The sequence below is a fragment of the Anopheles gambiae genome, chromosome 2, assembly GCF_943734735.2.
Source record: "Anopheles gambiae chromosome 2, idAnoGambNW_F1_1, whole genome shotgun sequence".
NCBI lineage: Eukaryota > Metazoa > Arthropoda > Insecta > Diptera > Culicidae > Anopheles > Anopheles gambiae.
Genome location: NC_064601.1, coordinates 50,497,240 through 50,523,536, shown reverse-complemented (window position 1 = coordinate 50,523,536; position 26,297 = coordinate 50,497,240). Strand labels below are relative to the sequence as shown.

Below are 26,297 nucleotides of genomic sequence, written 5' to 3'. Positions count from 1 at the left end.
AAAGTACGCACCGCCCGTATCACCATCGCGGTTCGTCGTTTTATCGCGACACTGTTCTTCTGGTTTTTGTGCACCTTTTCCCCTCCATCCCCTCCAAAGCAAACAGTCAGTCAGTCACCGGCCGTCGTCGGCTAGTGCCCCATTGCCAGTAGTGTCTTGCGCGATTCTGAAGCATTATCACCGTTTCATTCGCCGCGAGATGGCGAGTGTGACGCAGCAGTGTGTTTGGGGTAGATCATATGTTTCGCGATCGCGATGTCACCGAATGGGACCGACCAAAAAGGAAGCGAGGAGGAAAGAGAAAACCTGTGAAACGACATTGCTGCTGCTGCCGGTGCTGGTTGTGGCGATAACGCGTGTGCACGCGCTGGTTTCTTGAGGCGGTTGTTTTTTTTCTCTTGTCATGAGTAAAGTGCTCACATTTGTTCGGGCTGGCGGGCGCGTGTGTTGGTGCGGGTGAAGGTGGGCTGAATGAAACTCATGTTTAATCGAAAGGGATTGCATAATATTCACCGTCAACGGGGTTGATATGACCCGCCCAGGCACGGCGACGATTATTGAGGATGTATATGCTAATCAGATGGTCCACCCGTGCGCACCGTTGCTGCCTTGCTCGATGCTCAACCCAGAAACATTGGCAAACCTTACGAAATTATTATTTTTTTTTACTTTCTTCCTGTCATGCCGTTGCGAAGGCTTGCTGCCCCCGCCCCAAACACACAGTCTCGACACAGGGCACCTTCCAGTCGTGCGATTCACGACAATGTCAGGAAGTCACGTGAGCCAACAGGTTCAACAGGTGGAACGAATCCCCGTACCTCTCTTTCTCTTTCCCTCTATCTGTGGGGAACAGTACCTCGCGATGTCGCGTTTGGGTTGCCGTTCGGCCCTACCTTGCGCAAATTTGGTTATCACTTGTGCCGCAATTCATCGAGCAGCAATTTGCGCTCGCTCGCTTGAGCATGGACACGGCGAACACGATTGGCTCTACGAGACACGGTCTGATAGGGCCCCATTTTGGCGAGGTTGCTTTCGTCCCGTACAAGACCGCTTTCGGTTGGGAGCAATCTTATCATCGTGCATGGGATCGGGTTGAAGTTTAGAGTTTATCTGCTTCTGTCTCAATCGGGGACAGCACAATCGGGGTTTGCACGCCGTAGGTGAAACAGTTGTTTTACAGCGTTTGTCATGTTCCTTCGCCATTTCGTTCCATCGATGTTCAATTGTAAAAAAAAAATCCTGCAAAGTAATTGAAAAGTAAGCAAAACAAAGAAGGAATATTAACATTAATTTGCCGTTCAACTCGGCAAAGAATCTGAGGTTGGTTGAACAACTGCGTTGGAAATGGTAATTGAATAGAATTATGTGTGAAGTACAAGCTGCTGTTGTCAATACAATTCCTTAGAATAGATTACGGTCGACACTATTGCTAGAGTGATGGGACCTTTTACACCAGATTTGTTTGTGTTTGGTGTGTAATGATGATGATGTGTTTGAAATTAATTATCAGTATAGTGTTTTTTAGTAGATTACTTTTGCTGCTGCCCCTCACCCTTCGGTGTACAAGGAAATGCTTTGTTTTTCTTTCTAAAGAAATGTTTACTATCACGCATAAAGCGCCGATAAGCTGCCACCAACATCGTCGAGTTTCTGGCAGGGTTTCCCTCATCTTGCTCACATTGGGCGTGCTCGTACTCGCAACAATTTCTCATACGTCCGTCCGTTTGCGCACGGTGCTGTGGAGACAAACAGTCTAATGCGTCAGTCGGAATGATTTTTCTTTCTCTCTCAAGTCTTCATGTCTCCATCTTTTCTTCTCTTCGTACACGCACCATCATGTGAAGTTTAAATGCTATTTTTCAGTTATTAGCAGTTTTTCACTTTGCATTTCGCATTTTCCGCACAGTCGTTAAATTGCTGTTTCGAAAAACCCGTGTCCGGGGTGGCCTTCGGTGCCAGCGCAAAACGAGGCTACACAAACAATGCGCCACGGGAGCTTGCAGCGAAGTGCGGAAGTAGCTGTGAAGTAAAGTAATTTTTCATGCGTTTTCTTAAATGTTTGCCTCAATTTTCTCCGTTACGATTACGCTAGACTACCGTTTCATTGCCTTTCTTTCCTATCCTTCTACACACCCCTGCGTAAACGTGCCTGCTAAGCGCGTCGGTGGGTCATCAAATTGCTCAGCAGGCCGTACCAAGACTGCCAAAAATAAATCGACAAAAGCAATAGCAAAACCGGCTAAAAACAGATCGTGCATTGGCGGTGCGATACCATGCTGGAAACGGTCGCTTGACCTGGGATTTGACCGGTGAGCCATGAGGGAGGGGGAGGAAAAAAGGTAATGACACCGGAATGAAACGGAACGGAGTGAGTGATATAATTTAATTTTAGCACCACCATCAACCATTTGCACACCAAATTTTGTTTGTTTACCCGTTTCGCGTGCAAAAAAGTATCGGTAGAAAATTGAATTGCTATTGACTTGGGGCAAATTTTTGTTTGCTGTGTATTTTTTTTGTACCATCGAGTACAGCAGAGCAAGGTCTTTCAGAGGAAGGTTTTTTTGTATTTGTATTTACAGTTTTGCGCAAGCAGAGTAGCGGTTAGCATGACCTAGTTATGCAGTATTTTTACAACGCATAAAAATGGCTTTTTGTAGGATTGAAAGCAGTTTTTCTTTATGTTTTCTTTGCCTTTTTTCTAGACAAATCTCTAAAAATTAGAATTCATTTTGAAGGAAAAGCACGTTGCTGTTTTATCTTTCCTTAGCACCCGGAGCGTTTAGAAACAGAACGCGCCACGGACCGCGATTCTGAACTACGGGTAGCGTCTGTTTGCTATTCAAATTGCCAAAAACGTGATTCAATGCCTTTACCAGCCAGTCGCGTTCGAACGCTCGTCCCTGCCCACCCGCGCACTGTTGCGTTGAGCTCGTGCGATCATTATTGAAACGGTGACTTAACACGGTGTTTGCCACTGGCCCAAACTTTGTGTCCCCCAAACTGGTGTTGGTGCACGATCGAGAGCGCTGGCAACAGTCGTGGCCAGCGATTGGGTCACCACCAGCTTGCCAATGATACCTATACACACGCATCAACTGGCCGGCCGGTTGGCAAGAATGCTCAAGTGGTCCGATAAGCATGGCCAGAAAGAATGAAAGAAAGACGCAAGATCAAAACAACACACAAACACAACATCTCACCGGCGGCAAGAGGCGAACGCGCACGACGTGTTGGCATTGACCATGACAGTTTGGGTCGTCTGGGCGCTAGTGACGCGATCGCGGAAGAGAACCGCAAACGGCGGGTCGCGCTCTGCGACAGCTTAGGTGTCGAGTGAGTAGGTGTCGATGAAGCTGGTCGCTTGTTTCACTTCACCGATCGTCGGATTTATTTCGGTGATCCGTTATTTTATGCATTTCGTTTCGTTTTCGTCGACCTTTTCGGCCTGGTTCGAAAAGGGGAGCGAGCTGAGCTTTCTTAGTTTCGTACACGTTCTGTACCTTCCGCATATCTGCGCTATAGTGAAATGAGCTTATCATCTGTTAGGGGGTTCTTTGTACATATTCAACACCGGCCGACAACCCAAAACATGTGCTTGCTCGTTTGATAATGTTCGACAATATAAGAAAGGTCGGTCACCGTTCAACATGATCGGTCGCACGGCACCAAAGGAAGCCGACGACTGGAACATAAAAAAAGAAATGAAATATTTGCATATAATGGTGCCGATTGTTTGGTATTTTTGACTCTGTGGATTGATTTTATTTTCATACCGATTGCATTACGCGAAGGTTTTGTTTGTTTTGTTTGGTTGGTTTGTTTTAAAAAATATTACTTTTGCAACTAGTGTTTCTATCAATTTGTAAGTATTAGACGCATAGGCGGGTTTTTTCTGTGTGCGTTCAAATATTTGCTGACCGAATATTCACAAACCCCCTCTTTTGTTTTTTCATGGCATCTGCAGTGTGTGGTAATTATGGGTGGGATGGGCACAATACGTCTGTAAAGGTTTTGTATAAGCCCACTAGCCAGCTCAAGCATAACGTATACCTCATAACTCCCGGTCTGCCTTTGCTTGAAATGTAGCAAAAAAATCGAACAAATCACCCGGTTATGGATTGTGTTGAACGAGACGGAACAAAAGCCCGTGTACCGTCTACGAAATATGATTAATGTGCAGTGAATGGTTGCAATGAACAAAAATATAGTCCGTCGTGACTGCATTCAAGGTATGGTCTGCGAGGGAAAACAAAGGACATCCCAAAATATGTTTGTGTGTGTGTGCGTGTATTGTTGTTTGACTGATGGAACAATGCAACCTTCTTAAACAGTACATGGGCGCATTTGAGTTTTTTGATCAAGCGAGATGAACAACGAATTGTTCTGCCCACTCATCTTCATTTTTTTCCGCTTCTAGAAACGTTCTTGCCTCCCATTGTACCTTGACAATCCTGATGTGATTCTTTGTTATGATTGAGCCGGGACGATGGGGCGAATGAGGCAAAAAGGGTCTAGAACAGAAGAAATCACCATCATAGGTTCAGAATGAAAATGGGTGAAGTTTAAACGGCAACAAGCAGACAACCTTGGCTTTGGCAAGCCCCTTATCAAAGGCCATTTGTAGAGATGGAATTTCGCTCTAGGGTTTATTACTGTGACGTAGGGTTATTGCAGAGCATGTAGTTATTTTGTATGCAACACTGACCGGCATAAGCAATTTTGTTTTCGATTTCAAATGAGCTTTGTCGTAGTATATACATAGTAAAAATAGATTCTAGCTCAATCGTGTCTAAGACTTCCGTAATTCTGCACTTACAGAATCACAACGCACTAGTACATGTCGTTGGTAAACAGTGTAGTCCTTCCTTGAAATGCAGTGCAGTGGCAGTATATCCTTGAGATGCTCGTAAACTCTTTTGTTGTTCATATGCAGTTATGTTGACTTCATCCGTAGGTGATTACCACTGTCCGAGTCGGGACCGCCGAGTAGCAAAGTGCTGTACTCCACCACACGAACAGCACGATCCTTCTTTGTGCGTTCGATGAAAGAGAATTTGTTTGACAACATCTGGTTACAGGACGTCGTCCCCTGTTGTCTCCACTGGACAGAAGATCGATCGGTGGTGATTAATAAAGCAAACTGTGGTAGCAACTGTTTTTATTACTTGCTCCCTTCGTGTCCGTTACATGCTCCGTACGGTTGGTATACTGAATGTTTACTCCTACATCTGTTGCAGAGTTGCCCTTCTGCTGAGTGAATGACAAATGTAAATGTTACTGCTACGTTACTTGTTTGCTTTAACAGTTGCGCTCACTTTCGAGATTCTTTGTATGGATACATCTTTGTGAGTAATAGCCGATTGATCGCTTAGATTCTCAAGATAATAATATTGTTCTTAACATTTCCTAAACATATAGTTTCTTGTAACTAAATTATTGTTCTATGAAAGACTCTCGGAATATTATTATTGTTATTCTTTTTGGAACAATAACCGTTGTCGGTCAAGGTCTGCCTGTGCCACTAGTGGACTTGGCGTTCAGCGACTTTTTGTTTACACATAGCTCGATCGAGCGTATGAGGGCACGGTCCATTTGGGGCTTGAACCCATGACGGACACATGTTGTTAAGTCGAACTATTTGAAGACTGTACCACGAGACTCTCATTTTTAACAATCTCTGAATCTTTAACTACCAATTTATTCCAACGATCAGTAAGTAAGTCATCTATGTTTTGGATCTATGCAGCATATGGTTTGCATGGAATCAGCTCCATCAGTTTTGGAGGAAATAATCACCATACAGTCGTTGCCGCTAAATTTTGACTGTAACTCACCTTTTTTTGTCTCGATTGCCACAATTTTTGACAGCACGCATCAATTTTTGTCTCTATGGCATACATTTTTAACTGTCACTTTATTTACAAAATTAAACGTAATTTCTGAAACTGTGTGTTCCAAAATAAATGAATTTCAGTTAAGTAGGTATTAATGTTATTGACATAGTTAAAAGTATAACAATTGTTATGCCAATTTTGGAAACTTTAATGGAGTGATCAATGTTGACGTGTTTTTTCAGGGGTAAACAATGGTTTTAGAGAATTAGAATTTCAAAAAGCACTAAAACAATCAAATTACTTGTAATGTTTCTTTGATGTAAAATAACAATTGTCAAAAATTTGCTCAAATATCTTGTAAAATTATCGTGATTCCTACAAGAGTAAAAAATGATGACAACGACTGTAATTGAACCGAAAAGTTAATAATACCATTTTTCATCATCATTTTCCTAAGATTCCAGCGTATTTACAGTCAAAATCCAAGCAAAAAATCACGAGTAAGGCACTATAAGTCACATAGAGCATACACCACACGTTCAAAACTTCTGTTAGTCATGTTTTGAAGCAATTCTAGCATTTCGTAACAGCACTAAATGGGCCAAACATACTAAACGTTTTCTGGCGTATCGAACATTCGCTCACGAATCGAGAACATTTTAGGCAGTAAAACAGTTTGAACCAAATGATGTTCTAATAAAGTCCCAAATTATGAGATCACGTACGACCCATTTTGGGAAGTTGTGGATGTGTATTGTTTCGGCGTGTGTATTAATTTCCCCTTGATATCGCACATGTTCTCCAGAATCTCTCTCAGCTGGGCTACTATCGTTTCAAATCAAACATCAATTCTTCCGCCAAACACACTGACCTCATTCGGACTTGGGCGTAAGCGAGTAAAAATGATGCTCCATAAATGTCAAGCAACCGCTCATAATTGAAAACATGCGTGCCACAATCACCGGCCAGCGACAAATCCCACTTAATCGGGACCACCAATGTAGGGGTTGTCATTCCCAGCACATGCTAACGAAGCACATAACCTCCACGCTTTCTGGCGGGATTCATCCGATGTCACATTAGTCATCATCATGTTGGTCATCATCCGCTGTTGGCTTTATTCGATCGGATCACAGCATCTGAACAAATATGTGTTTTTGCTTACGAGGATATCGATATCTTTTGTTCACTGTGTGCCATATTTTTATTTCGCATAGAGCAATGTAACGTAATATCCAATCATTTCAGCAAGGCATTTTGTCGCTGTGTTGTGATTTACTGTGAGGCATCATGCGTCTCCATCTATGAAGGCATATGATTTATAACAAACCACACGCTTTACACTAACCCCACGGTAATATTTGTTGGTTTTGAATCCCTTTAAACCCTTGATTTAAAGCGCGAATTGTTGTCTTCCGATGATTGGCACCGAAAACTCTACTGCTATATACATTTTTTTCCAAGACAACATCTCCTTATACCTTTCATCGGAAGCAACGGGTCATAAAAATTGATATCTGTTTTATGTCAGACTGTTTGTACCTTGCTTGATGTTTTTCATTACACCAGAGTGACCCACAAAAAGAGTAGACGTTGACCTTTACCGGGCTTCGACCTGATTTTGTAACTTTTGTTTTCATCCTGTTTGGTATCGATTTGTCATACCCGTCCCTGGGAGCCTTTGAGCGCTCGTATTACACGAATCGATCATGACATAAATATTGACAAAACAATTGCTTCTTTGCGTTCCTTGGTGTGATCCTTTCTTTCCTTATTTAACTGCAGCACCGACATCTTGTACCAGCCATGTATCGACATATGTCCATCAGTCCACATCAATCCTGGGGGGTGTGTTCGTCACCACTTGCCCAGCTTTCGAAGGTAAACCCTAGCTTCTGCCCAACTTTTGTTCTCTTCGAACAGTATCGGTGTCTTGTTTTTACTTCTTTGAAACGCCTTTCATCGTGCGGTTAAATTGATGTTTACTTTAAAAGCACCCTTCGATCAATGCAAAATGTACCTTCCCTTGCAGGTACAGCTTTTACGATGGATGAATCGACAGATTGATGATCGGTTGTGATAGGACGAAACAAATGTTGATCGCTTCATAACCTCCACTCCGGCTTCTCGTCCTCACCATTAAATATCGGCTGCTTTTGTTTCGCCACCATGCACGCCACGCATTTGACATTTGTGTTGATGGATTTTGCAGTTGCAGCTGCCACAGTGGTGTGCAATGCAATGCTCATTGAATGTGGCCAGCCAGCGATGACAGGGCACAATTTATAACACTTTACCCGAAATCTCGAGCCCTGCGTTAATGACTTTCCTTTTCGCGGGATACATTCAGCTACATTTGCAACAAGCATTACTTTCCGATGGAGTTTTTGGAGGTCTCGCTCCCCGCTTGCCCATCTATCACGAGCGTAATGCATTGTAATGGGTGCGTTAAAGGTACGGGTACTACTGGATCGTCCCATGATTGCGATGGTGACATTCGCGACCGCGATGGACGGCAATTTACACGCATGTTTTGCTGCAGTTTAAGCTGCGGCCACTTAAATTGGAACCAACGGCCGCCAAGCTCGGTGTGCTCGGCGTGCCTGATGAAAAAACCGGCAAAATGTGCTGCAAGTATTACGCCATCCTTCACCATGATTGAGGGTTTGGGGGACTGGCGGGTGGCTGACCAAGAGACGTGTAAATATGCGCATGAATTATGTTTTCTCCGGCCACTTTCGGGAAGTAGTCCGTGTGCCTGGCCGAACACAGAAGCGTGGGTTTTAGGGCAACTTTTTTCACAGGCTGCAAAACTGCTAAACAAATTGTTGAAAAAGATGAAAATAACTTTTTTGATGTTAATTGTGTATTGAACCTCAAAAAGCTTGTAGTTTTTGGGGCAATATTTACTAAAATACAATCACATTGTGACTCAGAACAAGAACAATTGCGTAATTGTAGCGATCGCGCCAGACGAATGATTAATGGGTACCGAGTTCCCTTCCCTGTCGGGCGGAATAAAGGTGTGTAGTTTTGTGCCGTTTTCGGTGGCCTGTCTCCGGTGAACTGATTTCCATTTCACCTTCACATGGTGAGTGCGAAAACGGCGAGGTGTAGAAAACCGATCAGCGAATGCCAATGCATTGATTAATGCACTTTCCATCCATTCGAACCTTCCCGTCTCTACTTTCTTGCGCCCCGGAGCCTGGAATGAAGCTATTTTTTATCGGCAACTCCCTCCGCCTCCACCCCTTCAATTCATCCACTCCCACATTGCCATCTTTTTCACTTTCAATCCGAAACGGTTTGCCATTACATGATGTTACTTTTGTTTTCGTGTAACCATGAACGCAGGATACACTATAAATCGTACCAAGGCCGGCCCCGGGAACGGGTTCACCCTATGTCATATTTTGTCCTATTCCACACCTCTCTTCCGCGGTCCCTCAAAACGGGCTGCGTCAGAGTTCGTTTGCTGGCATCTCATGTTGCACCGTTGCGTAATATCTGCGAAGCTTGTGACAAAAAGGCGCACAAAGATAGTGGCTGGCTGGAACGCAATAACTCATCGCGTTCGCACCCGGTCGAACAAAGAACTGCAATAAGCTTGCTTAAGGACGACGCGTACGCAAAGTACAAAAAGAACCAAAACGAAAGGCGCATTACTATCCTCTGCCCTTGGACTATCGACTAAGCGTTGATGAAAGATGAAACCGATTCGCCAATGTCAGCCATCGGCTAGGGTTGTTCTTTTGTTCTGCATTGAAGCTCCTTGATGGTGTTGCATCCTTGCAACTCGCGTGGTCGAAGTAATTCGCCGACTGTTAAGGATGTTGCCGATGTGGTAATGTGCATATTGTGTAATGCGTTTAATCGTTGCTACTAAAATTGATGATGACGGGAGATTGTCCTTAAATGTGTCAGCGGTTTTATTGTTTGTATTCAATTAATACTTTCAACGACGTGAAAGATGGATGATGGCGGAAGCAGATAGCCAAAAGTGTAAAGTTGTGTCTGCATCGATTCAGTCAGATGTTAAGACAAATATTGTCTAAGATTTCGTTTACTTTATTGTGGTTTTAAGCATCAAAAACATACCGTTCTTAAACAAGAGATCCATCGAACTGGTAAAAAAACACGCGATAACCTAGAACCCTTCATTATATTTAGTGTATCGTACGAAATTCATATTTTAAGTGAAAGAAATACGCAATTCAGCCTATTTCTAAAATAAATCAATTTCATTTGGCATTCTAGTTGATTTATTGATGTATGAATGTCATGAACACGATATATTCATAATTTACTCTTCAAGATATTTATTGCTATAGCAATTGTGAAAAACTTTTAAAAAGATAAATGTAGCTTCATGGGAGTTGGCCTTTCTTCACGCTGCACTGGTGCTTTCATGTTGATTGCGATTTTGAAATATTAGCAAATTACTTTATTTTGATTATTTTGGACCGGCAAAAACAAATTTAGGATAGCAGTTTAGGCACTCTGAATTGAGTAAAGTTTATTCATTTTTATGCAAATGATATTTAACGATGAACACAGATTCAACTGGAGCCCTTTTGAAACGTTGGCTTCGCCATAACATTCAAATAAATTAAATAACTTTCACATTTTGTTCAGAATCATTACTGTGCCCACAATAAAACTCGCAATTTTTTGCTCCCTGTGAAAAGGTTTTACTCACACGCGGTTGAGTAATAAAGTCAAGCTGCGTCGTAGCACAATAACTCACGATTATTGATTCCCATTCATCCCATTGTTATTTTGCGACCGGAATTCATTCCATTGCGCCATAACTTACATGTTATTGTTGTTGTTGTTGTTACTCCGTTCTGCGGCGGAACATTGGCCTTTCGATGTAAAATATCATCAAACAAATCATCACCTTTCGATCCGTCCGTTCGCAGGAGATCGCGCATCCTTAATGTATTGTCTTGTCTGTACCTTAACCAAACCTCTTTCTTGGAGAAAAAAAACAAGAATGAGGGTTTTTTTTCCAGCACAACACAAGATGTCCCATGGTTCAAGGAATGTCTCAATCCATTAAATAAAACCCATTTGAAATTATCTCGAAAGGCATAAACATATCGGGTATGGCAGGCGAGACAGAATCTGCAGTTTGATCTTGGATAGGGGGCATAAATAAGTGATCAGCCAATAAATGCGTAGCAAAATTGCAGATACTTGTCGGGTGTGTTTTATTATTTTGCATAAAGTTCACAGTGCCTTCTTCATTTCCATTGGCCAGGAGATGAATTGTTGAGAGTGCATAATTCTGCAACTGCTCGACACTGTGATCGAGAGTGTGTTGAGAATGTAATAACAATAAATATGCAAGTCTCTAAAGAACCCCATCATGAGTGGGCAAGTTATAAAGATGGAACATGGAAACAAAGAAAGACGGAAGAGGTCATCTATGCAAAAATAATACAAAATTTGTTTAATAGCACTAACAGTAAAGTATACCATTATTGAAACCTTCTCCAGTCGGTTTGGAGCAAAAAGATTAGTTAATTTGTTGTGAGACTCAAACAATATTGCACTCTGAGTGCAGACTTTCAGACATTTGCGCATGCGATTGTGATGCGGCATTGGAAATGCAGATGTGCAAGTCGAAACCAAGTCGACTGTATCTTTTTTTTAGCGGCAGGATGTACACCAAGATGGGCCGTGCAGATGTGCAACAGTGTTGAAAGTCGACTGAGAACTCGATGAGAATCAAAATCCTTGAAAACAGTTGTTTCTACTCAATGTCTTCCCTGTTGAACAGCCGTGGCTGTCATTTCGTATCGCGTGTGCGTGCGTCGTTTTCCCCCTAGCTCTACCAATGGGTTATGCCAACATTTGGCGCATCGCGAACGGTAGAAGCTTTGACTTGATGAGAAAATATTAATATAGATGTTGGAAACTCACTACCGTTGGTCGGTGAGCATCACCCCACCGATGGGTAGGTGTCCCGGTGCCAGTGGTCCGAGCGAGACTCCGGATGAGTAATAACCGTAATCTTCGCCGACACTTCTGGTACTGTCTGGCCGGTGTCTGTCTACGCGTACATGGCACGGAAATGGAGGTTATCTTACTTATCTGTTCGCTTTTTGCGAAGGTGGCGCGTGGTGACAGGCGCACCGAAAGGACACGACTTAATTTATCGAGCCAACCGATGACGTTGTTTTGGCAGTGGGAGAAATGATCGAAACCGTCGAAGCTTGAACACGATCATCATTAACGTGGCCGGCTGACTTTGGTTTTAATATTTACAGCTTTAAACTGAAACTGCGTAAATTTTGTCATTCCGCTGTGGTGAGTTGTGTTGTTGTGAAATCGGTGTCCGATGTCGTTGTTTCTCGTTTGCGGGACGCAGAAAAAAGGGAGTCGATTAGTACAAGGTAACACCGGTCGTTTGGGTGGGGATCAAGACAAAGCGAGGAAATATTTATACTTGGGTTTCAAATTTTTGGATAAAAATACCGATAACGGTGTAGTTTTAATCTCAGTTGATTTGATTAATGTGCAGGTGAGGACAATTTGTATGGGAGCGCTTTTTTTTTTAGATTCGTCGGCTTGTTAAGAAACAGCGCTATCTTTCGGCACAGTTAGAACTGAGTTGACAAATCGCTTGAAATTAAGTGATGTCTTTCAATGGCGGGTTGAGCACAAAGTCGGAAGTTTGCTGACGGATTATGCTATCAAACGATAAGCCATTAATTATGGACTGCTGTTTTTCGTTGGTGCGTTGATCGCGTCATATCTTTAGCACGGCAGGAAATAGCTCTTCAATCGGGCTGGTGTTACGATAAATATGTTCAAGCTGTATAATTTTGTTTATTTTAGCTTCACGTTTTTACTCTTATACACTGCTCTTACGCAAATCTATAAGTAAGTTTCGTTTATCATTTCATACCGAATAAAGAAGCGCGTAAAGCTTAGGGATGCGACACTTAATTGCTAATATTTAAATGTATCTTAAAAATGCAAATGTCTTATCGTTAATTTATGCGCTATTTTTATTCCCCATTAGACTGTGGTCGAAAAAAAAAATGGGAATATTTTCAGGAAACATGTGGTTTATATGTATTTTGCAGAACATTGGCCTGATTCTACCCCGAGAGAGCCACAGCAATGACATTCCACAGAGTGCAGCCGCCGATGGGATCGTATTTCGATCGATGCACGATCATACCGAAGTGTTTGGAATGTTCCGTAAAGAAGTAACCCATCGATATCGAAAGCATTTCAACCATTCGGATTGTTCTTCGTGCTCGCCGTTAAGGGTGTCATTAGGCGGGCATTAAACATACACCTCATCTAGGGTGTCCGTAGCAAGACAGCCTTTCATTACACCAGTCCATGCCACTTGCACCTTCACCTCGAAGAGGGAAAATATGTTAGGAATTAATCTCGTTGGCGAGGAATTTGGTCTGTCAACAGCGGTACGCAAAGATCGTGGACGGTGTAGATTTTCCTTTATTTTAACAAGACCCATCGTTAGCGTGGGTTTTTGTTGTGGTGAGTAGAAGCGTAGAAAATCTTCTTCATACACCCCGTGCAGATTATGGACACTGCTGGCGGCGAAACATTCGATCGTTGCTGCGTTTGGGTCAGATCGGCCGGTTCGACGTGGCAGCGGCTTTAGCAATCGGACACTATCGATTCATTTCATCTTCAAGGTATGCTTACCCGTTTCGGTCGGTTATCGGGTTATATTGCCTTCTTACGACGCACGGGTACGTTTAAACTGTCAACAGGCTTTAGAAAAAATGTCAATTAAAAGCTTCCACGATGGAACGCTCGATGACAGATTGGAAGTGAGGATTTCAAAAGAGTTACTCCCGCAAATTGATGGGACGGGGCTAAGCTTATACCCTTGCTGTAAATAGGGTGGGGGTGGTAGGAGGTCTTCTGTGCGAGTTAGATACAGTGTCCGATTCCCAGCGTTAGACTCACATGACAGACTTCTTTTTTCGTTAATGTCTTACCTTTGTATTGATCTGTCTAAGGGTGATCTGTTCAAATGTGATGCAGCGGGTAGACACAACTCGACGTGGAAAAGCTACAAATGAGATATTCCACGAGACGCTGTCTATGAGTGGGAATGTTCGATCTTATAGTTGAAGTCTTTACGGCCATCTTTATGTTGTTCTATCAATCCTAGTCTCATTGTATTGACGTCACTCTTCAACTCGATGGAAGATCGATGGAAATGTCTAATAGTTTAAGATTAAATCTCGTAGCAGGAAATACATATTCTTGATAACTATGCAAGCCAATTCATTATATTATATAACAATTATTATGAAAACTAAGCGATACGGCAAAGCCGTCCATCTCGGATAAAAAAATGCAACTATTTGTAGAAACTTCCTCCAGCTGTTCTGATCCAGCCATGGGAATCAAGACATCCGGCTTGTGATACCAATTGAATCGAATACACTACCACTACAGAACGAAGTTTAGTGAGAGCATCCCTCTTATACCGGACTGCTAATTAGACGTTATTTGCCTTTACCCATTTCCTTATGCTAATTCTGCCACATGCTCCTCAATTTTTCTCATCGTTTTGAGGTGTCCATTGGGGGGAGCATCACGGTTGTCGGTGGGTGTCAATCCTACGGGTAAATCGATAAATTTGTCGATAGATATTTCCAAAACTTCGGTTGCCCATGTGTTGCGTTGTTCATGTTATCGGCGAAGGTACGATCAAATAATGTGGTATCCGTTTTAGTGTTGCTTTCTTTTTTGCTTCGTTTTGTTTTTGGAGGAGGACGCAGGAGGGTTCGTTCATTTAACATTTTACTTTGCTTTGCTTCCATCAACGCAACACAGGAAGAATAACATACACTCGCTCACGGCAGAATTAGCAAAACAAAGCAAAGTAAACCAATCTTCGAATTTATTACCGATTATCATCGATTTTTGAATACTTCTGAAGGCTCTGCTCCCCCGGTGGGCGCGGTTATGTGAGTTTTTGGGTTTAAATTTGCATCAAGCTTGTGTGTGAGCGTTTTTGTGCATTAGCTCCCGCAAATTATGAGTAAATGTTCGACGGAAAGCGCCTCCAATCGTATGGAGCGGCTGCGGCTTCTAATCGGTAACTTCCTTTTGACCGTTTTTTTTCACTTCAGAGTTAATCGGAACTAATTCCATCACCGAATGCATGCAGTTGTTGTTGTTGTTATTTATTACTGCTGTTACCGTTCCGTATGCACGATATTTAACCTAGCAGAGCCGCTTCTTTTGCACAGAATTGTGACTTAATACCCCCCTGCGGTGAGTAACAAATGTCAATGTGAGAAACGTGCGCGAGTTTAGTCACGGTGTTAAAGTGGGGCAAAGATTAGCCTGGACGTTATAGCACGCTGGACGGACGGTGGTTGCCGTTGGATGGCCGGTTTCCCGTCCGGCGGCATAGCAGATGATCCCAAGACACCGTAAATAACGTTTGCGAATCGCTCCCCAAAGTCTATTCCGTCGACGTACGTTACAGGCAGCTACGAATGTCGGGATCTGGTCGAGCCAACGATCACCGTTTACATTCACACGCACCAAAACGCCTTGGGATGCCTCAGCAAGACTAAGTGCATACTCGCCGCCCCCGCGAGGGAATAGTCCGGATGACGGGCGGGTGGAATTAACTTTTCATAAACACCATAAACTGATAGAACTAATTTATCGTGCACCTCTCGCACGCTTAGAATGTTACCTTCTCCCGTCTCCAGTGCTTCTTAGACGTTTTAATCGGGCAGCAGCGGCAGGAGATGTTCCTTATTTTTTCTGGAACTGCTCGGACAGCTGTTCACTAACATTTGCCGAAAGCATGGTGCCGCCAAAGGAAGTGTCTTGGTGGCTTGATGCGATACCAGCTAAAACCGTAACGGCTTTCAGTGGATTATTTATGCAGCTTGTTGTGTTAGTTCTCTTCTTTTCCTTGGTCCCGTGGGTGTAACTCGTCTGCAAAAAATGAATCAGTCGGGATTTGATGTCGCTCGTGGCAGAAGCAATTACTTGCATAATTCTTGAATGAGTTCACCACGTGCGCAAACATCGGTGGACCAGTTGGAGCATGTGGAGCATGTGCATCGGTAATGTCAGGTGATGTGGAGATCAGATTCATCGTTCCGTTTCCCTGGAGCTCAACAAATCTTGCACCCATCAGGCCGTCTCGGGCCTCGGACTCGGTTTCTAGAGCGGAACAGCGATGTTGACACATATCTCGCATGACCCGTTCCTCAGAAAACACAAGCCGGCCAAGCTATGTAGGCCTACTACATTACCTTCGGGAATGTGCTGTCGTGTGCATAATTAGCTTTGGCTAGTATTTTTCAGGGAAAATGGGAAGGTTCCGAATCGTTTCTCATTTAACTGGTAGGTAATCCTTGTGATGGACACATTAGAAATGTGAGAGTTTGCTTTAGTTTTGTTTAACAAGAAACATTCTGCTAGAGTTGTTGTTTTGCTAGATCATCCGATTGGAGTTTTTTAAACGACCTGTATGGTCATCATACGCATGGAGTAATACAAATCCATTGCACGGAGTAATGGATATTAAAAATACGGTAATGTTAAATTTGTATCAGTTTTACTGACAGAAACAGAGCTAAAATACATTTTAAAGAATGTTAATTACTACGGACATAATTTATTATGTTGTTTTCATAAGAATTTTCTTTGAAGGATCTGTAAATCGTATCTTCTTATTCTTTTTGGCTCAACAACCGTTGTCGGTCAAAGCCTGCCTGTACCATTTGTGGGGTTTGGCTTTCAATGACTTTTGGATTAACCCACCATAGCAGGATAGTCAGTCCTACGGGCATGTTGTTAAGTCGTACGAGTTGTCGACTGTACCATGAGACCAGCTAAAATCGTATATATCGTATGTACTTTACTATTGTTAGGTCTGCTTAATCGTCTGACTAATCTTTAGACCTTAATAATTAGCCATGTTTATTAAGCGTTAAAATCAAATAAATATAAAATCATAACAACGCATACGAATAGACGTATACCAAAAGGTACAGCTGGTTGTGAATCAAATTGTCCTCACTGCATTTACAAGCAAAAAAAAAGAATTAAAAAAACTAAACTATCCCATCGAGGTTGTCAAATTCGCTACATAATCGACGCCATTGTACACCCGAACGACCGGGCGAACAAACGAGCAACGACCGGCTTCAAAGTCTATGCCTACCATAAATGACATTTCCATTTTTGGGACACCCTTTGCGTCACAGCGGCACCCCAGCTACAGGCCTTGCTGTTTCCCAGGTGAGGCACCGCCACATCTCCGTTTGCTAAAATCGTTTACGCACTTACGCAGCGCAACCGATGCGATCGAACTCACCGGCTCACGCCGCCGCCGCGCAACCTGAACCTGACCGCTCGCGATGAGTTCTTCCGTCGAAAGCGAGCGCGTTTGTGCACGGTATAAATTTAGCGTACCTTCTCACACTTAACCTTGAAAATTCGCTTAACCCTACTTGAACACGGTCCCGCTGCTTCCACTGACTTCTGTTTTTAGCGGCATCCACTTGGATTGGAGTGTTTAGCATTACGTCGAGGAAGCAGCTGTCAATAACCTCACCCGACCGGCACGGCAGTGTGGTGCGGATTGGTTCTCTCCCCTCTTTTTTAATGCGCTGTGATTTGGCATAAAGTTTGCTATTCTGCTGTGCAATGAAATTCCATACATTGTTTCTTTTTGATAACTAATCTCGAAATCAGCAGTAGCTAATGTATCATGGATGATTTCAAACAATCGTTTGGATTCTGCTGTGATGCGCACACCGTTATCGCGATGTCTAGCGGAGTTCTTGGGTCCGATAGGCATCGCTACAGTTCTGGCGATGAATTTCTTTCCTCGCAGACACTAGAGGGAGAGAGAGATAGAAAGAGAGAGAGAGAGAGTGTGAGAGAGAGAGAGAGGGAGAGAGAAAACACAACACTAGGACTTCAAGGAAAGCGAAAGTCTAAATCTTGATGGCGTCAGCATTGAGTCTGTCAGTACCGTATGCCAGGCTGTATCAGTACTGGGCGGTGGGAAATGCGGAAAACATTAAAAGAAAAACCACACCGCCAGGGTTAAACTTAAACGAAAAGAAAAAAATGGGTGTTGAAGTAAAATAACTAAAACAAACTATAACAGACGTTATGCGGCAGTAGTGGAGGTAGTAACGGGTGCCGTAATGTGTCTAGCCGCTCGTTGGCAAGCGGGTTGGTCTAAAAGTAGACTAGCGTAAACGGCAGCTCCGTCAAGAGCAGACTCGTTGCCCGTCATGGGCACAGTATCGTGGTGGATCCAGACTGCCAGATGCGAATCTAGTTGCCACAGCCACGCGGGTTTTTCATTTTCCACCGCGCACTCGGCACTGCCTTAGAAGGAGTAAAATAAATATTCCGATAGAGATCGGAATGGATACGTTTCCCTTTTCAGTTTACTATTGCCAGACGGCCAGACACACAGTGTTAGTTGTTGTGCGGTGTGTGTAATGGTGTACAGCAGGAATGCAATCGAGGTGGTTTGCTAATTAGCCGCCTTACATCTGGGATGGAGTGTAGATCGATTGGTGGAACGTGTGCGATTATTACTCCTTTTAAATCACCAGCAACCGTTGAGGGAGCGGGAAACATTCCAGCTTTTTGCCCCAGCCCCTCATACCATTCAGTCAATAGTGCAAGCATGCTGCATGTGTAGCATAGCAACACTGTAGCCGCTTGCAAGTGGTTCCCATGAAATGCTGGCCATCGTTTATCGCCATCGTTTTTGTTCCCCCATTTGCTCACAGGGAAATCAACCTCCGAAATGTATTCGCGTGCCATGGGACGAATGTTTTAAGCAATTTTCCTTCGCCTCTCATGCCCGCTCGCCCGGTTGTTCCATCACCCAGCTGACTGGGTTGTTGCAAAATGGTGCGCGATCAGGCTGGCAAGCTTGTTTCTAAAGTTTCTTCTCCACCTGTAACATTTGCAATGCCGGCCGCTTTCCTCAATCCCTCTGTGCGTAACCTAATCTGACTTTATCTAAACATTTATCTTGGCCTCTTAATTTGGGAACGTGCCAGGGTTAAGCGTTGAGCTAAGCGTGCATATTTAGATTGCCAATAGACCCCTTTTTAGGCCACCCCTGGGACCCCACCTTCTCCGCCGTCTTGACGAACGGGAAGATCGTGCGCCATGTGCACAGCACGGGGTGACTCGTCACGGTGGCCACACGGCTTTAGTGATGGTAGTGACGAAGCTGGCGCCCAGGAAGCCAGAGGATCGAATTTAATAAACTTTGCAAAATTTACTCACACACGCGTCTGGCGTTCGGGGTTTGGTCTAACGATCGTCGATGGAATGAGGATCGAAAATGGAACGAGCTGACCAAAACGATCTGTTTACATTACAGTTTTTGTCTGCTTTTGAAAGGTGGCTAGCGAAATTTCACTTTGCTAATTCCCCACTGAAGGAGGAGGATGAATTTTACATTAGCTAAAGATATTCACTTAAACCTTCATCATCTTCACTAACCAGTGTTAAACGACAAAAAAAAGATATTTACGTTAAAAATATGATAGAAAACTCTCTTTGTACAAATGATCTTCTTTTTCTTTCCAGATCCTTTCATCCCATATCTCACTGAAAAACATGCAGTACACATTACAGAACATGCGATTAGTGTTGATCTAAAATGAGCGAGCATAACTTTGCATTCTAGCTGTGATTGCTTCATATTTGGTAATGTTATGAAATTATTTACCATTGAACAACTACAGCTAGCTTATTAGAAGCAGAAAGCATTCGCCATTGCAAGCTATACTGGATGTCGGCAATTTAGCTTCAGCAACAGTTGCTTAGAGTGAGTATATACTTCATTGGATCTATATCTACATTAGATGAATTTATGTATGCATAATTTAAATCCTAGCTGCCAATCGGAACAATGGTTTCATAAATCAAATTTGCATACTACTCCTATAGGTGGCTCCATATATTCCTAAATCGGTTAGTTGATTAGATAGTTGTGAAGCTGTGTCCGTTCGTCGTCTATCTCATTAGGTCAACCGTCAATAACTCTCATTAGATCAACAAACGACACACGCACAAACAGATACACATTGCCACCGCGTTTAAAAGCCCAAAGCCACCAAGTGCAACCAAAGTATGCCATGAATGGAACGGTACGATTGAAACCAACCACCCAATGCCATAATCCTTTCCAGTGCACAACGATATATAGTGTTGAAGGGGAAAGAGAGAGAGAGAGAAAGAGAGAGAAAGGGAGAGCGATCGAGATCGTGTGAGAGAGCGAGAGAGAAGGAAATATAGACAGGAGAAAACTAATCCTCATACCGGTCAGAAACTGAGCAAACTGTCCTGTAAAATGATATTTTACGCGTGTCCCTTTTTTGGAAAAGCCCTCCCCTCCCCCATGTCCTGACAACTTTATCGTGAAAAAACTTGAATGAAATGCTAAAACCAAAGGTTTTAGTTGATTGCGATCGTTTGGAGTTGTTTCATTCACAAAAAAGGCACGTTAAATTTAATCGTAGACGATGGTAGGTTGGTGCAGCAAAACGGGATTTTAAAGCCCCACGCTAAACCGGAGGTTTCAAGACTACATCAGTAAACTCATTTGTGTAGTGTTTCAACATTTCAGATGTACGTGGCGTGGGTTACGGTTTGGCAGCTCACCGGGGAGGATTCCACCGCCTTATGTGATTTCATATTCCGGAAAGGGTCACGTAATCTTTGCCGTTGGCATCCGCTTGGTATCACACTCCTCTCTCTCCTTAGGTTTAGGACGCACCATTTCAGTTGTCTCATTTATTACACTCCCGTTGATGGCTGTACAGCCATTCCCTTCTCCATTGCCATTTGTAACAGTATTTATTGCATCAACGGTAAGCTCCATAAAAACCCAATGGCTCGACTTCTGGTTCGATCCAATTAAAGACTCTCCTTCGGTTGTGTCACTAAGCAGTTTGTTGTACTCGTGCTCGATCTACATTATTGATCGTCGTGTGCATTGAGGACGGGCTTTATATCGATCGCATGTGTAAAGATTGTTAATGCTGCGGTCTTTTTTAAGGCCCCGACACCAATAACTCATTATCGCCGGTATGCGCCGCATACGGAGTTAGTGAACTTTAGAATCATTTGCTAGAGTGTGCGACCTACCGCAGGCTGGAGGGTATATTACTGCAGGTCCTGACCCGGCGATAAATTACTCGATCACAGGTCAGCGCAGAGTTCGAGGGCGTTGATTTTAAAGTCCGTTTTTGTCGGAGTTTGAATGGTTTCACGTTGAGGGATTTTTTTTTTTACCATCGTCTCACCCACCTTCTCGGTGACTGCAAAGGTAATGATGATCTTGCGGTTGCTTAAGGACAAATTTCAACCCTTTTTGTCCAGCCACGGGATCGGAGTTCTTCGGTTGCATTGCAATTGAGGTTGCGCAATGCAACTGTTATCGAATCGGAATCTCCAGGAGTGGAAATGACAATGCACACTGCACGCGAACGCCATGGGGTTGTATTTAACGCCAAAATTAATTCGACGCCCATTTTCGGGATGCGACCGCTTTCCATTCATATGATCGCATCCATTTCTGGACCGGTCGTCTCACCGGATTGTATGACGTCCCTGGTGCATAGTGTCCCACGCATCTTTGGCGCGCCCCAGTTTTGTGTGGCTGGTTAATGCGACAATTGATGGATTATTGACGTTTGTGTGCATTGTGCGTAGGACTTGGACTCGGATGTCGCGTGAGAAACGGTACCTTTGGAATGATTTGAAACGAGTGTGCATGTGTGTGTGTGTTTTTTTAGTTTCTCGCATCCCACAGGTTAGCCTAAGATCCTCAAGATTACTCTAATAAAGACACCCATTAAAACCGGAGGAAAGACGTACCATTTATCTTCTGCGGTTCGTGAGCTGTTTGGCGTCATAAAGTGTCCGGGCTGCTCTTACCACCGGGTTCGTGTGTGTATCTTAGCCCGCATAGAGCAAAGTCCCCGTTTTGAAGTAAATCTATTCACGCCCGGTCTGGCGGAAAACTGACAGCGAAAGTCACGACCTAATAATTTAGATTTATCGATCTGCGTGCTCGTCCGTTGCAACGCAATCATTGCCCTGGTCCTTATGCTCCGATTGTCTTCGATTTATGCTTCACGGCTTCACTCAGCGTGCGGAGCAGCTGGTAGACCGGCTCCCGAGGGCAGCAGTTGTCCCCAAACAGCCACAAACGCAACCATCCAACCAGTGGTCATAATTGGATGGGATCATCAAAAACTGATTAAACGAAACGGGTACCGTGGCGTCGGATTGTGGCCAGTGCTTGGTGTGTTTGGGGCGGCTTTTTCTCTTTGTAGATCGACCGCGTTAACACTGCCGGTGGCACCGGGGAGAAGATGTCGGCTGTCGGGAGCGTGTTCGCTACCGGTTTGACACAGTGTATCGTGTGCTGCAAGCTTATGGCAAATGGCACGCGAAGTAAAGCGTTCCCAACCATAGAAGTGGCGCGCGAACGGTAGCAAAAAACTAGTCTTTATCGTTGTCGCCACCGCTACCAACTAGCTTACCGGCCAATCGGCCAATGGCAATGCGAGTGCCGATGTGTCAATTGATGTCGTGCGATTCATCTAGCTGGATGTACAGACAGGCAGCATTTATTTTAAATTGATTCGGGCGCTCTGAGTGCCGAAGGTTTTGGGTTCGCTGACGTGTGCCCAGTGCGTAGAGCTCAATTTCTTTTCCTAGACCGACGGTACAGTTAAATGATGTTGGGCGCTGATCAATCCATCTCCATCCAGTTGTCAGCGCGTAGCAATCACTTACCACGGTTGAAACATTCTTTGACGCGATCAATCATAGGGCGATACTTTTGGAAGGGTGTATTATCATTTTTCTTCATCAAACCATGTCGTCCGAAACAGACATGAGTATGTAAATACGCCTAAAAACCAGCTGAGCTGTAAAAAAAATAAAAAAAATGGTATAAACATAATTAATTTTATGTGGTCTTTAAAACATACTATAAATTGTTTTACCTTGTCATTTACCACTTTTCCATCCAAAGACTACTCCACTTACCGAGAGCTCTTCTGACAATGGCTGTACCTCTTTGCAATAGTTAACTATCTCGAAAAGCTAATATTCAATGCGTTGCTTCCAGACGCAAGATAATTGTGGTTCCAATGGTTTACGAGCAGCTTCTTCAGGCACTACGCCTTGTTAGCACGCCCGCACTGCGATGTTGATTCATCGCTTTCGTTTCTTTACGTTACCGTCCAGCGTTATGTTTAAGAGATCTAATCTATTTCACTATTTCAATTATGCAAATTGCATTTTTATCGTGGCCGGTTCCCGTACAGTGTGCTGCCACTGTTCCTAGACGGAGAAAACGATAGCTGGTGGGAAGGAATAAATTATGTTAAATGTCGATATATTTCTCTATTAACTGGTCCACTCCCGGTGCGGACCACGCGTCATGACCTATCATGTTCACCCTAAGCTATCTGGAATGCATTCCGAAATATAAACGAAACAGAAAAGATGCTATCCGGCGGGGAACCTAGACCCCAGGGTCCGTTGGGGAGTAATTTCTAGGACTTCACTTTGCCGGTGTGCGGATCGTGCTCTAGCATCTTGGCATAGTGCGGGGGCGTGTAACTGACGCGCCTTCGATGCGCAATTGACGTCTGAACTAGACACCGAGCGTGCTAAATTAAAATAGATGTTCATTATTCTGCTCTGCTCTGTTGCTCGGTTGTTCAGTCCAGTTCCAGTCCCAGTCTCCAGCCGTCACAACCGTTTATAGAAAGAAAGTACTTGCGTCCGAGCTGGGTCTGATGATGTCTTGGGTTGCAAATTGCAGATTGCCCTCAGACGATTATACGCTCCCCATCATCTTGTCGATGTGCAAAGCCCAAGCTGAGGGTTTTGTATTGCACAACCGACTCTGACAGGCCTCAGAGGAGGTGGTCCCGTATTTGATGAGTTGAAATGAGTTGAAAAACTGAATGCGATCGTGAGGAATAGATCATTTTATTGGAAGACGGTGTTTGATGAACTCCAGTTTTTTTACAGTTTCAGACGTTCGCGTCCTATGACAGAGATATTTAAACGATGGTAAACGTTCTCCATGATGTGCTACGAACGGTGCCAGACGATGTGATTCTGTCTTTATGACACACATCTCTCAACAAATTGAAACTTCATTAAGCGCAAGATATAAACGTGCAAGTTTTATGCGTGCCATGTATTTTCGTCCATCAAAATATGGTGTTAATTTACCTTTCAAATCCTCTGGCGAGCGTCCAGCTCGGAACTCATCAATGGGCGGTCTGCGATCCGATGCAGTTTCGATCGATGAGGAAGCGTTATGGGGATTTATTGTACAACGTACCGTTAGGGCGCTGATGGGCGTACGGCCTCATAACTCGCAACAGAGCTCTGACTGAACGCTGGTTGGATTTTGTATAAAGAATGAACTTTAATTTCTGCATTCGTCGTGCACAGTCGTGCATCGATTCTCCCCGGTCGCACGATGTATGTCCGAGCGCATCTGCTGTACGACACTAATGAGCTAACGGGGATGAAAAATAAAATAAAATAAAATAACATAAACGAACTGTGACGGAAGTGGCTGGACAAAATGCGTGCTAGTGTCAGTCAGGATAATAAAACACTGTTTTATGGCAGTTTGTCGCGCGGGAGCTTTTATCACATTTTATTATCTTCCGCAGAGTTTCTAATGATGTGGCCATCACCTTTGTGTGCTGCACGGGCGAAGGTTGTGATTGCTTAGAGCGATCATATCGGCGAGGGAGTAAATGTACCGGCCAATGTATGGCTTTTGAATAATCTTTCGTTTCTCTAATACCATTTGTATCAAAACATGATGATATAAACATCAGGTGAACTAGTATACTGTAGGGTTCCTAAGTAGATGAATCGCACAATTGTAATATCATGTATTACATAGTTGTATTGTATAGTTGGAATTCTAAGAAACAATCGTAATACATTGTAGAAGTTGAATGATTTTGTTTACCTACTTTCTTGTATATCATGCAAATGCTTTCCAAGAAATGAAACACAGTGAATGCTGGGTGCAAAATGCAAAATATTTGCAAAATCTAATATTGTAAACACTTTGTAGTTGTGAAGTCTAGAGAGGCTAGGTTCCGAGTAATCGTTTCGCTACAATCTGATAAACATACTGCACCATTTAGCACGTCTCTGTGCGAATTTGCTTTCTGCAACGCACGGTTGTTCCACTTCTACTGGTTTATATTTAGCCAACTCTCAATTCAATTATGATTACTATCTTTCGCAGCATTTGGAACGCATCAATATCGGACCAAACGTTCGATGGTTGTGAAAATTGTTGCAGATCGAAAGAGACCAAACTAGCATATTGTGTCAAAAATGCGCTGCTTCTCGGCATTATTCTCGATACCACCCTCCTGCCCTAGTACTAGCGCCTTCGGTATCACCACAAGACGTTTAGGGGCATCAATTTCCTGTTTCCCGTTAGCGACACGTGCTGAAGACGAGCACGGCCACAGTGTGTGTTTAGAACCGACCCCACAGGAGTTTTCCCGATGCAGTGCGAACGGTGCCTTGCCAGACAGAAACAATCTAGCTTTCTTGTCGAGCTGCGAACAGGATTGAAACGGTCTGCACCTCCAGACTGAGGAAGAAAAGTAAAACCTATCCTGGGAGGGGGCATATAAGCGTGTTCACAGTTTTGACAGTTTACGCTTGGCGCGTGTTGATCGACACATGAAACTAAACAGATTCTATGCCAGTGCAACCCCAGACCAGTGGTAATGGGACGACTCGATGAGTATGGGGCTACAGAGTTATTTGGAGATCGATACATTCTGAACATTTTTATGTGACTTCACCCGGTGGAGTGACTCGTACGAAACGAAAGTTTTGGTTATGCTGTCAATAGTACATAAACTACCAATCGATGAGAATCGTTTGGAAGTGGAGGAGTCGATTGGAGTTGTTTTCAAAATCTTCCGAATTTCATTAGAACACTCAGGAAGTGTATTAATTAAAAAAAAATGTTGGTAAAATAATACAAACTAGAGCAAAGCATGTCAGACCAAGCCTTTAGTGCCGTACAAACAATCTCGTGTAAGACAAAGCAGTGGAATGTGTTTCGGAATCTCCACCAAGCTTTCGAAATTCAAGCCAAAAGCAAGCAGAGCTGTATTCAATTAAAATCCATATGGTTTCCACATTTACACTCTGGATGGAATCATACCTCCACCAGACCGAAATGCGTCGGTGGACACGCTCTTCATATAGTGTGGACATGAAAATTCAAGCATGTCGTGCCTCAGTGTTTACCACTGCTGTAATGACCTCAGCTTCGGTTAAAAGCAGAGTCAAGGTTAGTTTGCACACCACTACAGTCGGTACTCACTCATACTTAAGCGCTCCCCATTC

At 43.6% G+C, this 26,297-nt stretch overlaps 1 protein-coding gene across 7 annotated transcripts in view; it reads left to right on the top strand.

The window, feature by feature from the left end:
• LOC1274038 (A disintegrin and metalloproteinase with thrombospondin motifs 9) overlaps positions 1-26,297 on the top strand; it is a 157,191-nt gene that overhangs the window by 15,803 nt on the left and 115,091 nt on the right. For 6 of the 7 annotated variants that reach the window (XM_061642677.1, XM_061642678.1, XM_061642676.1 and 3 more), the window contains exon 2: positions 19,446-19,686. The exons of the other annotated variant lie outside the window; for it this stretch is intronic. The gene's annotated coding sequence lies outside the window, so the exon portion shown is untranslated. The remainder of the gene's footprint in view (positions 1-19,445; positions 19,687-26,297) is intronic. 7 annotated transcript variants of the gene reach the window in all.